At 33.8% G+C, this 16,428-nt stretch overlaps 1 pseudogene; it reads left to right on the top strand.

Annotated features, from left to right (window-relative positions):
* Window positions 1-345: 345 nt before the first annotated feature.
* The window catches only part of LOC100920098, a 28,535-nt pseudogene continuing 12,452 nt past the window's right edge, over window positions 346-16,428 (top strand).

Below are 16,428 nucleotides of genomic sequence, written 5' to 3'. Positions count from 1 at the left end.
GTGGTTTTATAATCAGGAAGGCCTAGATTCCAATCACATCTTTATGGCTCAGCAAATTGAGCAGCCCCTTCTAAGTTCCTTTTCTTTATCTATAAAATGGTGATTAAAAATAGCACTCACTTCAGATTGTTTTTGTGAGGGTTCTATGGAAATATGTTTATATATGTATATGTATGTATGTATATATAATGCTTTACAAACTTTAAAATGGCAATACTAATGTGAGCTATTATTATTAGTATTATTATTATAACTTTTGCTATTATTGTTGTTACTTCTATTATGCCTGAAATGATGATGAAATTACTACTACAAGTACTACCACCATCACTTATGTGACTTATCATGAGGGGTTTAGTACCGAACGATGTGGTTGATGTAGACACCAGGTAGGTACCCAAAATTGGGTTTTAATCATGTGAAGAATTCACAATGGCCATTCTCTCTGGAAAAATATAGATTTATTTAGGAGAATAGTTTATGGACAAAATAAAAGGTACACTAGATACCAGAAATGGTAAATATGAAATAGAATTGGGTGAGCACATAAATATTTCCTAAATAAAAGTCAGGGCGGGCAAAAATTTTCTTCCCTTATTCCCTTTGAGACTCGGCTATTTTTTTCTCTTCAGAAGGAGATTTTCAATCTGATTTCAAGCTCTTTAGAGTTCCATCTGGTTAAGGCTCAATTTTTTTGTCTGGACTCCTCTTCTTAATACAAAGCCTATCATTCCTTGTTCAAAGATCTCATTGTAGATTATGGTGAGAAGTTCATATGATTCCAAATTTTGTTTTTAAAGGCTAAGTTAAAAACAGGTTAATGGTTATTTGACTAATCATGATTAAATAGTTAAGACTTTAGGTTATCCATTTTTCAAACTCTAGATTTCTTCTATTTTTATGCATAGATAAGAGACTAGGTGAAGAAAAGGAAGAGAGCTAAGAGAAGAAAGTCATTGTCGTTGCTACTATTAGCTACCTTCAAAGTTTAAATCTCAGAAGGTTTTTGGGACAATTTCTTTCACAATTATTTATACATGTCTCTGAGATAGCTACAGTTTTGAAAAGGCATTTAAATCTTTTATTGTTGTTTTACTTTATGTGCATTTATTTCCCCCCAAAAAAGTAGGTTGTAAACTCCATGACAACAAGGGGTTTCAATATGTAGTAGAAAAGAAAAAGCCTCTGACAGATGGCTTCTATTTTGTCAATTAACATTGACTTTAGGTTTTCTGCTGAGAAGTTGGGCTTGAGGAGTTATGCATAAGGCTTGAAGAAAGAAGAGAAGGTTTACAATAGTTGCTATGGGGACTGTGATAGAAAGTCAGTTATGGAGAAGCAAAAGAATTGCTTTGTTTCATGTAGGCTGATGCAGTACATAGAGTGCCAGAGTTAGAGCCTTGAGAATAAAAAATAAATCATAAGCATGAGTAAATGACTTATAAAAATAAGCTATTCCTGCAGGTAGGAATCTGAATTTGATCTTATGAAATTTCAACCACTGAATTTGAAAGACATAGTGTCTTCTTACTTTAATAGGCACTAGTGCATTGCTTTAACAGACAGTGATAAGTAAATAGTAGGAATGTAGGGAAAGTATGTACAGAACCTTAAAGATTGCAACATATTTTGGTTTTTAGTTTCTGTAACTAAGTGCTTCTCTTTGATGGGCTACAAGTTTATTTAAGGAATTTAAATTATGGAAGTTAATACTGTTTTGTCAAACTCCTCTATGATATACCTCTCATTAGTCCTCTGCATGGCAATATATTCTGAAGGAATACATGGTGGGATATGCCATCATTATATAATGTCTTATTGGAGCAGTGAGGGAACATTTGGAGCTGTTATTCATAGGCAAGTACTTAGCATATTTAAAAGAATTTAAGATCATTTTTTAATTTTTCATCACTGCAGAATATAGTTAACTATGTTAAATCTTTAGCTACAAAGATGTTTCTAATGTTCCTCTCCCCATCACCATTTTTTTTGGTTACTCTTTTTCAAATTTTTTTATAACTTTCATTCAGGTCTTGAAAGCATTTGTATTTGCCATTAAATTAAAAAAATTAGTATTAAATATAATTTATTCTAAAATAACTCATTTTCACCCTTTGAAACTGTTTCACTTCTTATACTAGTTAATAATGATAGAGCTTTATTGGTTACAAGCAGCCCTGTAAGGTTGATAATACCAATGTTATAATCTTCTTACAAATGAGGAAGATGTGGTTCTAAGGTCTAAATGACTTGCCTAGAGTCATGCAGTTACCAAGTTTTTAAGGCTAAATTTGAATACAGTTATTCGGATTCTAGGTCCTAGTCTCTTTCTACTGTATCAAGGTGCCATTATTTGGATGGCTATGAGACTTACTAAGGAAAGGCCTGGATTAGGGATAAAACGATTGATAATGAACATTTTTTGTTTGTTTATTTGTTGTTTGTTTGTTTTGTTTTTTGGTCTTACAATGGGTCTTCCAGGCTGTCTAAGCTTTAGATTTTCATACTCTGAAGATTGCCTAGTTCAAGCCCATCTTGGCTTTTCATTTTGTTCTTACTTACCTTCAAACTAGGATCTTATTTCCTTATTCTCAGGCAGATATTATGTGTCATACCTATCTGAGTGTCATGTGACAGTTCAAGACACTAGGGATGATGGCAGAGGTTGTCCTAGTGAGAAAGGACATAAACTAAATGACAAATTAGTTTATGAAGATTGGCAGTGAAGAGTGTTGGGAAAGGCTTGTATAATCAAATGGAATGAATGTCAAAATGAGAAAATTTATTGGATGAAAATGGCAGAGCAAAGATCTGGAAATGGTAGCAGGGAGCAAGGAGAATGCCATTTTGTTCTTTAACTTGGGGAAATGGTTAGCATGGAAGAAAGTCCCAATGGATCTGGTGTTCTCAGGGGAGATCAGGTGTTTCTCAATGCAAAGAAGTAGCTGTGAATGAGGAAGAGATTGCTATTGGAGAAGAATTAATAATAGAACAGGGATCCAAAGGGTATGTGATCAATAATAGACAGAGAATGAAAAATACTAGATAGGGGGACAGGTGGTCTTGAAATTCAAAAGAGTAAGCACATGTAGAGACACATCATAGCAAGAAAAAGACCTCTTTTGAGGTGATAGTCAAGATGCAGAGTTCTATCTAGTATCTTTCATGATCAGTTTAAGCTGCAAAAACATACATTGAATGTTGAAAAATACTCAAAAAAAGACTGGGATAATGAGCATGAAAAGCACTTTCAAATAAACTTTTAAGACAAACTCAATTGGAGAAGCGGTAATAGAGAAGATGTCACTTTTGGAGAAGTGACTCCAAAAGATAGTGAAGTTATTTTATTGGTGTGTGTGTGTGTGTGTGTGTGTGTGTGTGTGTGTGTATAAATACAAGCTTACCTAGGGTGTGGAGTGTATCCCAACTAGTGGTTCCCTATTCCTTTCTAATTCTGTGCAAGATTCAGTTATTTTTATATTTCTGAAAAGCATTTACTGCTATTAATATGACCCAAACTGCACCTTTCTGGTTCAAAGCTCTGATCATTTCTCTGTAGTTATAATTGTATATAGATAACAGACAAGAATTAAGAAGGAGGCACAAACTAGCCATAGATAAAGAACTGAGTGGGGAGACAATCAATAGAGAAACATGGGGAATTAATCAACCTGCCCATTCCAATTAGAATATTGGTATGATGGCATCTCTGTAGAAAGAAATTTTTCTTGGTTTGTTAATGCGTTAGGTCAAATGACCAAAACCCTATGGGTGAGAAGGAGTGATATTGGTATCTCCAGGTTTCTTCCTTGAACCTTCTATCTTGGAAATCTTATTTTCTTCTCATGACCATCTTGGTCCTTTAGTAATTTCCTCCTGCCTCTAGTTCTCATGTCCTTGTGTTCCTTTCCTAGAATCTTTTAGAAGTTTTTCTATAAAACATATTATTGATGACTTTTTCTTTTATATCAGTCATTTTCTTCCACTGTCCATATATTGCTTGCCAACAAAAACAATATTCCATTTTTAATCATCCCCCCTCTTCTCTGCTTTGAGGAAATATTTTTCAACAACTGTTTTCTAATCCTTAATGTTTTTTTCCTATTATTTAGAGTTTATTTTCCTTTTATTAAGAAAAATATTTTAATTTATATTACTATAGTCATTGAACTTTTGATTCACTTATTTTGATCTATATTGGTTTATACAAATCTTCTGATATGTTTTTGCATTACTCACATTTGATCCTGAACTCCTTTTGATCCTTCCTCCAGATTCACATAATACTTTGTATCTTCATTATGATTCAATTAGAATCTAGTTTGGACTATATTTGTACAATATTGTATGTTTTTGCACACATATTCTCCATGCTAAATAAAGACTGCATTGTATTTATCTTTGCATCTACTCAAGAACCTAGAATTTTGCTTAGTTCACAGACTAATTGTTGTTAACAAATTGTTGTTTAATGAGTGAATCCTTCTTTACCTTCTATTTCATTTCCTAGTGTTTTATCTTTTCTTTCTCTTTTTTTCTTTATTGTCTTTTCTTTTGGATATTGCATTCTTATTCTTACCTGCCACATTGCCCACTAGAAATTTTTCCAAAATTAATTATTATCATCTGTGATTTAAAAGGCCAAATTGGGGAGCTGCAGACATTTCTAGTAAGGAGTGAAGTACTGCATTGGGCTTTTTATCTCATTTGTCCTTTTCATGGTCATATAACACTCTTGCCAGTGTTTTGATCTAATTTCTATTTCCATAGCACCTAGAAGCAGACTATTAGAGAAATGAATAGACTTATCCTTCATTTTTATTCTTGTATTAAAGGAATATTTCAGTCATAGCAACTGCACTTGGTTTATAAGGTCTGTTTTGGGAAGATCAAGAGTATTAACCTGCCATGACAACAGATTATTTCTAGCCCCAAAGGTATATGATGCAGCCTTTATTCAAAGGAATATTTAATTGAATTGATGTGTCTTTATGAAGAAAATAAAATATTTCTATAGTAATGCAAATAGATGAATGTTATTGACTTAAAGCAAGTGATTTGAGGAGATATTGTATAATAGATTGAAAATTAGATTTGTAATCATCGGCCTTTGTTTCCAAGTATAACTCTTAAGTAAGTCACTTATATTATCTGCACCTAATTCCTTCATTTGTAAAATTAGGAGATCAAACTATTTCATTCTAAAATTCCTTGTAGGTCTATCACTTTTTAATGCTGTTGTGCTAAGGAATATTGCACAGTGATTGTAAAGAGTTGCTCTTGTCAGAGTACTTTGTGACTCCTAAGATCAACTCAGGTAGATTGGTATTATGCCTTAAAATGTCAGTTTTGCTTGTTAGAAAATAAATGGGAATTAATAAAAGTGTAAGGGTAATAAGAGAATAAAGTTCTAAATAGTACATAGGATGATTTGCTATTTTCCCCAAATGAACAAAAAATAGAAGTCAGTTATTTATGTATTATGCTATTGGAAGGAGGGTGCAATATTATGGACAGATTGGTAAACCAAATAATTCTCCTCAATTACTAGTCTATGAATGTCCTACTTGAAATTCAGGTCATTACAACTTCTCAAGTTGAATTTATTACTTTCAAATGCTACTCGGGTAGAATAATACAGTAAACCCTATAATGATATCAGCTATTAATGCCTTATCAGATTATCTTAGAACAGAGAGAAGTGCCTTAAAGAATGGAACACAGGATTACAGAATCATTGATTTAGAGCTGGAATGTGGTGTTCTCTTCTTTTTTATAATATGATCATTCTCTCTGGGAGCAGGTTTCTTGAGGAGGTTTCTGGATGCAGCTTTAGTTTCAGTTCAAAGTAATAATCACCCCAAATGTAGCCACCTGATAAAATCCAAATGTTTATTTTCTCCTTCCAAGTCTTTGTCTCTTTCCTTGGGCTCAGGTAGCTTTCCTTAGAGGCCTATCTCCCTCCTTGGTTCCAAGAGCTCTTGCAGCTTATCTTTTAGCTCTTCCAGCTTCTGCCTCCAGCTCAACTCTGACTCATGGCTTCTCAATATCCAACTGATGCTCCCCTCTCAATCTTTTCAACTGAACTTTTCAACCTCTTTTAGAGGTGTAAACTCAAAGGTTGACTCCTCCTTTGAGAGTGGGATTATGGGAGATGTGAATTTGGATATCTCATACTAAACCCTGAAATCTCTCAAACGTGTGAACTAATGTGTGAAATCTCAAAGGTGTTAACTTAAGCATTGTTTGTATCAACTCCATTGAGTTACTAGGATTCTAATACTGGAAGGGACCATAGAAATCATTAAGTACTATGTTTTAATGGGGAAACAGGATTGGAAAAGTTTGCCATGTGAAGAATAGGACAGGTAAGGGTTTTGGAGAGCCTGGAAAATAAAATGTTGGTGAGAATCATTTTGTTTTTGTCTTTTCTTCTGCTCCCTAGAAGCAGAAGCTTTTGCTTGTTCAAGGGTTTGTTATTATTTTCTACTTTTAACTAAAACTCAAAGGGTAAATTGAGTTTAGGAGTTAATTCTTGTTTTGCCTGTCAATCACAGAAATTTAGACCTTTTTGAAACAACCCCTGAAAGCTAGTCTTTAGGTTGAGGGATGACAACTTAAGACCCTCGGTAGACTTCCCTTTCATGAAGTGCTCCTAGAATCCTCATAGGATTCAGATTCTCTCATTTCAGGCATACTTGTCATGGACCAAGGGAACCTAATTTAATTTTTCTAGTTCCCCAAGAATTATAAATCATAACTTTTCTATCATACTTTTTTCTAGAAATTCTTTATCTGAATTGTTCCCTGTTAGCTATATTTTTTTGGTTGGTCTATCTCAAGCAAAATTTTCTTAGGCTAGGCTTAGTGGTTGGGGCAACTAAGTGATGCAGTGGATTAGAATATAAAGCCTGGAGTAAGAATATTCCTCTCCTTAAGTTTAAATTTGGCCTCAGTTACTTATTTACTGTCTGGCCCATGGCAAGTCAATTAACTGAGTTTGCCTTGGTTTACTCATCTGTAAAAATGAGCTGGAAAAAGAAACCATCCCAGTATCTTTGCAAAGAAAACCCAAATGGGGTGACAAAATGTTGAACATAAACAACAAGACTTTAGTGTTAAGTATTGTATTGCTGCCTTCATTTCCCTAGCCTGACATTGGCCATATGACTCAGGTAAAGAAGCTAAGTTCTCCATTTCATATACTATATATACATGATAATATCTATATACTTATATACACTATACATGTATAATACCTATATACTTCTATAGAGTATATAGATATATATACATATGCTATATATGTATACTCTCTCTATACTCATATATACTCTATATGCATACTATCTATATATTCACATATACTATCTATATACTCATGGACAATGTGTATACTATATATATTTGTATATACTATATACATATACAATATGTATACTAATATATATATATATATATATACTCATATATACTCTCTATACTTATATATACTATATATTATGTATATACTTATATCTATTACACATATACACTTATATAGTACACATATATGCTATATATATATGCATATATATGTACATATACTATACATCTATATTATGTCTATACTATATATGTATGTTTATGTATGTTATATATGTGTTTATATGTATACTATATATGTACTTATATATCCTGCATACATTCTTATATGTATACTATGTATGTACTTATATATAGTATATATATATATATATTTACTATATATATGTACTTGTATGTATTTTATGTATACTACATATGTACTTATATATACTATATGTATACTTTATATATATGTATTTATATTTACTATATAGAAAATATGTATAACAAATATAAGTAAATATGTGCTTTATGTTATATAACAATGTATATATAGTTATATTTACTATACATATGCACTCATATACCATATATATTTATTCTATATACTTATATATGTGCTTTATATTTTAAAATGTATTATATATGTACATATGCATATATATGTATGCGTATATCCCCCCCCCAGAAACACAAATATACAGTAGCCTTACTACTTACAATAAGCTCTTTAAGAAAAAAGGGAAAATCAAATATCAATCTAAAACATTTTCTTTCAACATACTATGTATTAGTTAAGCATCTCTCTTTTTCCCATCCCCATCCATCACTATTGATTTTAATTTGTTTAGGACAGGCTTTCTGAGATGAAGTAGGCTGTTAAAGATTTTACACCAGTGATGCAGCTGATTGAACTTCTTTGGCGGTTAGGGTGGATGTTTTTGTGTCTATTTTTTTTAACTTAATTTCATTCATTAATATAAATCATTCACTTAATTTTTTTGGTATACCTGCTGATTCATGACTTGCAACAAAATAGGGGAGGGAAATGTTCAGCAAAAGTAGCCAAAACCTCCACTGAATTTGTCAGTCTCAGCAAAGCTCCAAACGCATAGTTCTCCACATCTTCAAAGAAAAGACATGCATTTTCTCATCTCCTCTTTGGCAACAAACTTGGTCATTGTAATTAGAGATTATTCAGGTTTCTTTTTGTCATGTCCTCTTATTGGGCTATAATTTTTGTATATGTCACTTTTTTTTGTTCTGTTTATTTTACTTGCTCTGTTTTACTTGCTTCTCTCATGCTTCTCTGAATTCTTCATATCCAGTGTTTCTGAAGAGACCTAAGATTCTATTATGTTTACTTAACATTAACTATTCCTCACATAATGGGGTATAGACTTTGCTTCCAGTTCTTTGTTACTGCAAAAAATAATGTTATGACAATCTTGATGTATGAAGGATCTTTATTTCTGTCTTTGACTTCCATAATTAAAAGAAAATAAAAAAAATCTTTGAGTTGCTTAAGGACTACCACATACACAAAGTTCTTGAATATACTATAGTAGACTATGAAAAAATAACCCCAGGACATTGGAGAAACTATAATTACATCCCTCCTGCTCTTTCTCCCTAGGAATTTTTTCTTATTCAGAAAAAGGACTGATAGTATAACTTGTGAAGAATTAGCAACAGCACCTTAGGATTTAGCTGCCACACTGTTCTTGTGTCTCAGGGATGCTTCTACTTATAGTCACCCAATAAATATGTGTTAAAAATGAATGAAGGAATACCAATTAAATTAGATGTGTTCTAATCAGAGGAAGGGGGAGGATAAAGAAGAGAAATACTATGAAAGGGAGAAAGGAAAGGGGAAAGAAAAGGGAAAATGAAAAGGCAAGAAAGATCTTGCAAAGATGAACCTGACAGGCCTTGACAAACAAATTGAACATATGTATGTGGTATCTGTGTGAGAAGTGAGTAAGGAGTCCAGGATGAGTCTGAGGTTGCAAGTCAGAAGGACTGATAAGATGGAGTTGCTCTCCATATAATAGGGCAGGTGGGGAGATGGCTTAGGAGGAAGATAGTGAGTTCATTTTTGGACATGTTGACTTTAAAATGTGTGTCAGACATCTAATCTGATATGTCTGAAAGGCAATTGGAAATGTAAGATTAGAGGTCAATAGGGAGTGGGGCAGAATAAGTAGATCTGAACTTGAGGGAAAATTTTCATTATGTGCTTATACAAAATTCAGATTCTCCTACTCTGATTTATTGTTGAGAGGACTTTTTGGATTACAGTCCTATCAAGATCTCAAACTCAAGTGCAAAACAGAATTTATTACCTTTTCTCCTGAAGTCTATCTCCTCTTCCTAACTTCCCTATTCATTTCCAGAGAACCACTATCTACCACCAGGTTTATAGACTTGAAGTCATCCTCAGATCTTCACTTTCTCTCATATCACTTCAACTTTCTTCTCTTTACATAGCCAATGAGCTTTCATCTTATATCCATCCCTTTCTTTTCTTTCTGACCTCCTACATGTCTTTCCTGCTTCTCACCCTTCCAGCAATGTGAGTGCTCCTTTACAGCCCCCTTCCCCCCAGATTACTGTATTACTGTATTCATACATATTTATCAGTATACATGTTGTATCTCCCAATAGAACATAAGCTCTTTGAGAATAGGGATTGTTGTAGTTTTGTGTCTGTTTAGCCAGGGACTAAATTCTGGCATATATAAGACTCTTATCATTACTTATTGAAATGAATTGACCTGAATAGGAGGCAGCATAGGATAGCAAAACTTTGGAGTTAAAGGCTTGATGTCAAAGACCAGCTATACGACTTAATTATCCTGTTGGACTTTGGGCAGGTCATTTGACTACTCAGGATTTCATTTCCTTTAGGTGAAAAAAAAGTGATCAGACTAGTGACCTCTGAGATCTTCTAGTTCTAAGTCTATGATACTCTCTGTATAATTTTGCCTTAAAATAGATAAGGATATAGGAAATTACATTGTTCTCATGTTGAAGGGGGATTTCTTTTTTGGCTCTGCTGCTTTTGAGAACAAAGTGGAAATTTCACTTGTTTATATTCATTTACATAAATTCTCTGAGTCAAGCTGGAGGGAAAGAAGATATTAACCCATCCTTGGGTTGGTAATTTTACAAGAAAATAAGATTAACACAACTTGCAAAGCTATCTGCAATCAGCAGCATGTCTGGAACAAATAGAATGTCCCTGCTGAATAGTCTTAAATTCCAGTATTTATAAAAGTACTTTCACAATAAAATTTAGTGGACAAGTTCACTTACTAGCTTTTAGTCATTGATATTTATATAGTGGTTTGCTATTTTGTAAACCACTTTACAATTAATTTCTAATATTACTTACTATCTTATCTGAATTTCGCCAAAGTTTTTAACTTCCCTGGACATCAATTTATCCACTTATAAAATTAGGCATTTGGACTATATATAGTCTATGATCATTTCCATCTCTAAATATATGATCTTATTATCACTCAAATCACTGAAGATAAAGAGTTTGTGGGAGGGAACACTGTTCATGACCAGAAGATGGCCTCTGAATGAGCCTGAGTTTAAATCCTGCCTCTGATCCTGGACAAGTAGTTTAACCTGCCAATGTCCCATGTGATTTTCTGACAATTTAAGTTGTAGAAAAGGTGCCCATTTGCATTGGTAGGGGGGATTTCTTCACTGGGGATTGCCTTTACTCATGAAATCACAGGCTGCATCAAATGGAAAAAATACTACCGATTTGAAAATATTTCCTTTCTGTACTTTTCCCAATTAGATCTAATTGGAAATTTAGGACATATATTTGAGATGGGTTTTTAACAATCATCTAGTCTAGCCTCTAGTGGAGGTGAAGCAATTGAAGTCAACAGGGATCCTTTTAATGCCACACAGTTGACAAGAAGATTCCGTGATTGTGAATCTAGTACCCTTTCTGTGTCCTTATCCTTGTTTATATCTATCTGGATTATAGTTCAAATTATGTCCCAGTTTGCACATGATGTGTCCTCATTATGATTTTTGTAGGTCCAACATTGTTGTGGTTTGACAGCAATGAGACATTCCAAAGCGAATAGGTTGTCATGACCAAGGAAGCATTCAGAGTTGGAATGAAAAGATTGAATAGAAAAATTTCCAAGTGAACTACGACTCATGACATACCTCTAGTATTACCACTATTGCTATAGACCCAGAGTCAGCTGCTGAATGACAGTTCCTTGAGCTAATCCTCTAATTAATTCACCACCATGGGCAAAATTGTTCCCAAAAACATTGTCAAATAATGTTTTCTTGGATCCCTGGTTCAAGGAGCCACAGGCATAATTTGAATTGTGGCATATTTGGATTTCAGAAATTCTTATTTGTTATACAAAGGACTTTTAGTCTCATGGAATCTAACTTCATAGCTGGTGGTTTCATAATCATAGAGAAAGAGTTAGGACACTGAAGAGAATACATGAATGAATTGAGTAGGTAGAGAGATATTAAACAAAATTCCTGGGGAGAGATCACAATCAATCTTTTTCAGCCTGGGCAGGGTTTCATTGACTAACTGGGCAATAATTTCAGCTTGGGATTTATTGTTTTAAATTTGGAAAACAATCTTCTTCAATTTCAATCAAATCCCAACAAACAATTAAGCACATATGGGATGAGACAATTTGACATATTGGATGAAGTACAGTATATGGAATGGGGGAAGGCACAGATTCAAATACTGCTTCTGATACTGTGTCACTATGGCTAAGTCATTTAAATTCTTTGAATCTCAGGGAACCCATGCCTGAGGGAAAAAAAATCTGTACAGAAAAAGCCCATAATGTACAACTAGGTCAAGATCTGTATAGATAGATATGATGAAAGCATAGGCCATCAAAGTATTGAATTACTTATATGCAAAACATTATGCTAAGCTGTCGGTAAAATGCAAAGTTCATAGGAGGCACAATCCCTGATTAATGTAGTTTATGTATAAGTAGGAGATATGACATACAGAAATAAATAGAATGTAAAATATACATATCTCACCTATGACATGAACCTCTCAAGTGATGATCCTAATAATACTTAGATGATACATTTGCAGCAGTTCTGCCTTTGTACATGTGGAAAAATTAAGGATTGGTGAAAGGAGCTGTGAACCAAAAGGTAGGTAGAAAAAGTTGTGAGGAACAAACAAAAGAATTAATCAGTAATGGAAAGCTCACAGGCATAGTCATATCTATGACTTGTATATGTGTATATGCATATGTGTACACACACACACACACATATATGAAATCTTTTAGGAAATTCTTAGGGTATCAAAACATAACATAACATAAAAAAATCAATGAAATATTTTACTCAACTGATTCAATTATTTTTTACTTGCTCTTATGTTGGTGATAGGCTGTGAAGTATGAAGTAGAGTTTCATTCTCTCATAGTAGGTATATTTTCTATTTCTACTATAAACACTATAGATCCTGTCATACTCCTCAGAAAAATTACTCCAAATTCAAAGTACTCTGGACTTTTTCATATAAGGTTTTAAAATGCTTCAGATAAAATTCATGGGATCACAAAGAAAATAATTTATATTGAAATAGTTACCAAAATATTAAGAAAGAAAAAAAATACATTAATGTATATCAGGTTAAGAGCCCTTATTCTACTTTCATTGGGGCACCCTCTACCACAAATGAACAAACTATTAATAAGAAGAGACGATATGTAATTTTCAAATAATGTATAGACATGTAGGGAGCACATGAAATCAGTATATATGTTGTTAAGGTCATTAATGGGTCCCCTGAACTTGTCTTTTTTAGTTGCTGCTATATTTTCTAAAAACACTGGCCCCAGAATATATAAGAAGTCCTAACTGTCAAGGACTAAGCATCCATTCCTCCTACAGCTGACATAATTTGTTGTTTGCATCCTAAACTGTTTCCCTGTGTGTCTTTGGGAGTTAAGGCAAATGCCAGCCAGTCTCTGTCAGCCTGGGAAATTTTCTTGTATAGCTGGGATTCTGTAAATATGGAGCCCATCCTACTTTCATAGTCTAGCAGTTCCCAAGGAAAAATAATGTGACTTTTGCCATCATCTTGATCTTCTTGCTCAGAAAAGGCTTTGTCCTTGTCCTGTCTTCATTGTACTTTTCCTTCTCCTATGCCACCTTTTAGGTTGAATTTTGTTTCCTCTGTCTTGCTATCATAAACACATAAACTTTTCTATGAATTGTAAACTCTTTGGGTTCCACATACATGTCCATTTCTCTTGTAATATATTTTTAGTTTTCACATAAGTTTCATGAAGTTGTGATTGTTGACAATATCAATTCATGACTCCTTGAGATTCCAATTATTTCAAGTGATAAGCTCCTATATTTTTGCTCCTTGTCACTTTTTCCCTGCTGAAATAATCTTAATGCTTTAATGATTTTTTCAGCTCAGATAGTACTTTTTCCTTATTAAAGATAAGTTGAGTTTGTCACATCTCTCCTCTCCCTTTTAAAATTTTTCCAAATTTATAGCACAGTCTAAGTTTCCACTACTTTAATGAAAAAGGCAGGTCTTCAGGCAACTAAACGTCATCTGCATTCTCTCATAAAGAGAAAAGACTGCTAGCTCCCAGAGTATAAGCTCTAGGAGTTATACTCTTTTGGAATATAAGGCAACTACTTAATTAGATCCTTCACACATTTAATCTATCTTTTAAATTCACTTCCTCCTTCTAGCAGCATAAATGTCTCTGTCTCAAATGATTATCTAACAGGTTAGAAAATCCCTTTTAACTCCAGAAAGTTTTTGATTGTCATCCTAAATTCTCCTTTAAACTATTTTCATTCTAACCATCACAAATGGCTGTGTGAATCTGAGTTGCTCAAACTTTTCTTAATTTTCAAATTCTGGTTCTTCCCATGATTCTTCTACTATACTGGTTCTTCTCATGAAAATGATTAAGTAAAGATCACATCACAAAGGCTGTCTTCTAGATTATTGCTTCTTCCTTCCCTACCTTAAATCCTTTTCCCTTCTTCCCTCTCCCCTTTCTTTTATTTCTTCATTCATTCATTCGTTACTTCCTTCCTTCCTTCCTTTCTTTTTTCCTTCCTTGCTTCCTCAGAGTGATCTTTCAGCTCTTCTGAGATTGTGTATTTCATGACTTGAAGCCTTATGACATCAACAGATAATATATATTTAATATGTGTTGGGTAATTTTTGTTGTTGAGCTTTCCAATTAGATTAAGAAAATGTGTTGATCTTCAGTTGCTTTTTCACATGGACTTAGAATATTTGCATATTTGAAGCCCATGACAGGTTTTATTGTCTGTCCTTGAAAAGGACTATTAGGGAGGTGATGTCTTGATGTGGAAGTGAATTTCTCCTCCAGTGCTAGCTGGGTCCAGTGGCAAGAAATATATCAGAACAACTGGATATAGCCTAGGGTGCAGTGGGAGACCATGGCCCTTTTAATCTAAGATGTTTAGCAGGTCTCAGTATGACCGAGACAAAGCCCATTCAGTGGTTTAGGCTAGGTAAGGACTAAGGCTAAGCATGTTCACTTTTACTAAGTCAAAAAAAAAATCAGTCTGGGAAGAGAAGACCCTCAGTAATTCTGACCAAACAGAAACAATTACTATTTACCCTCACTTTTAGTCAATCAAGCCCCAAAACAATGACCATTTGGGGCTTGACCTGGGACCTATAGTTGGTCAATCAATGAGACCTGGTTCCGGCTCCAGAGGAGAGGAAAAGTAAAGAAGTAAGGCTAATGTTTTATGCAGGCAAATATCACTGTTTCTTAAGAGTTACAGGTTTGTGTGAATATTTATAACTATTAGTGAAACTAGAACAGTTTCCACATCTCATATCCCTCAGCCTTTAACAAAACGGTTAAGTACAAACCACCTTTGACTGCATAGGCCAAGAAGAAAAATCATCTTTCTTTATCACGCATTCCTATGAACAAAATACCTTATCAAAAGACAAAAAAAGAATTGTGTTTCTGTCAACACTTTAAACTAAAGACCTTGTGGCAGTCAGGGGAACCAAGTGAAACCAGATTTAATGTTCCCATTAAAATGTTTGAAATTTTTATTCATGTAAGAAAAAATGCCTTAGCTGAAAGATGTAGTTTGAGGCAAGAAACAACAACATGGAGAAAACTTTGAATTTAAAGTAGGTTTAAAAAGAACTGGTTTCCACAGGCAAGTTTGGCAACATCTTAGAACCCCTGAGAACTCAATTTAAAATTTGTAAAAGTAAACTGAGTTGCAAATTACTGAAGGCATCCAGAGGGGAAAAATTGTCTTGGGTGAGAAGGGCAAAGTATGGAATAATTTTTGTGCCCTAGTATGATTTAAAAATCTGCTCCTTGGCATAGAAAGGCATTTCTTGAATCTAAAGGCAAGCAAATGACCTGTCTTTCATTAGTGGTGATGATGATGATGATGAAAGTGAAGGACTAATAAGATAACATAAGGCAGAATGAGGAAACTTGCAATAGCTCAGACAGGAAGTCTGTGAGGAAGCAGAAAACAGTGCAAATGTGTGGTGGATAGAAATTATAAAGAGGCTGGTAGAGATGAAAACAGAGCTTCAAGAATAACAGGAATGGCAGCAATAGCTCTAATTCCAAGAAAACCTAGACTTTTCCTCTCTGGATTTGACTAACGATATTGTGATTTATTAGCTAGTCGGGCAAATAGGAGTATTTAAGAAAATGGTGAGAGCTTCAAGGAGAAAAATAGTTTAAAAAGAAAGGCCTGCAAGAAGCAAAGGATATTTGAAAGAAGGAACAAAAAAGGCAAAAAGTAAAGAAGGCACACATTGCCACTGATGAGGTCCTGAATAGTTAGTGTGGTTGGTAGAGAAAAATTGAAATATTGATAAAATTATTTCCTGGGGCAGGCAAGAAGAAGGTTCTGATAATAGAGATCAGTTTAATTCTGTGGAGGTAATCCAGTCAGAAATGCAAGTTATCTCAGGTGCTTAAGGCTAAATTTTTCCCTATCAATGTGCTTATGGCCCATGGCTTGGACTTTGCAATTCTT

This window comes from Sarcophilus harrisii, chromosome 1 (assembly GCF_902635505.1).
Source record: "Sarcophilus harrisii chromosome 1, mSarHar1.11, whole genome shotgun sequence".
Taxonomy (NCBI): domain Eukaryota; kingdom Metazoa; phylum Chordata; class Mammalia; order Dasyuromorphia; family Dasyuridae; genus Sarcophilus; species Sarcophilus harrisii.
Note: the sequence above shows the minus strand (reverse complement) of the source record. Positions and strands in the feature narration are given on the sequence as shown.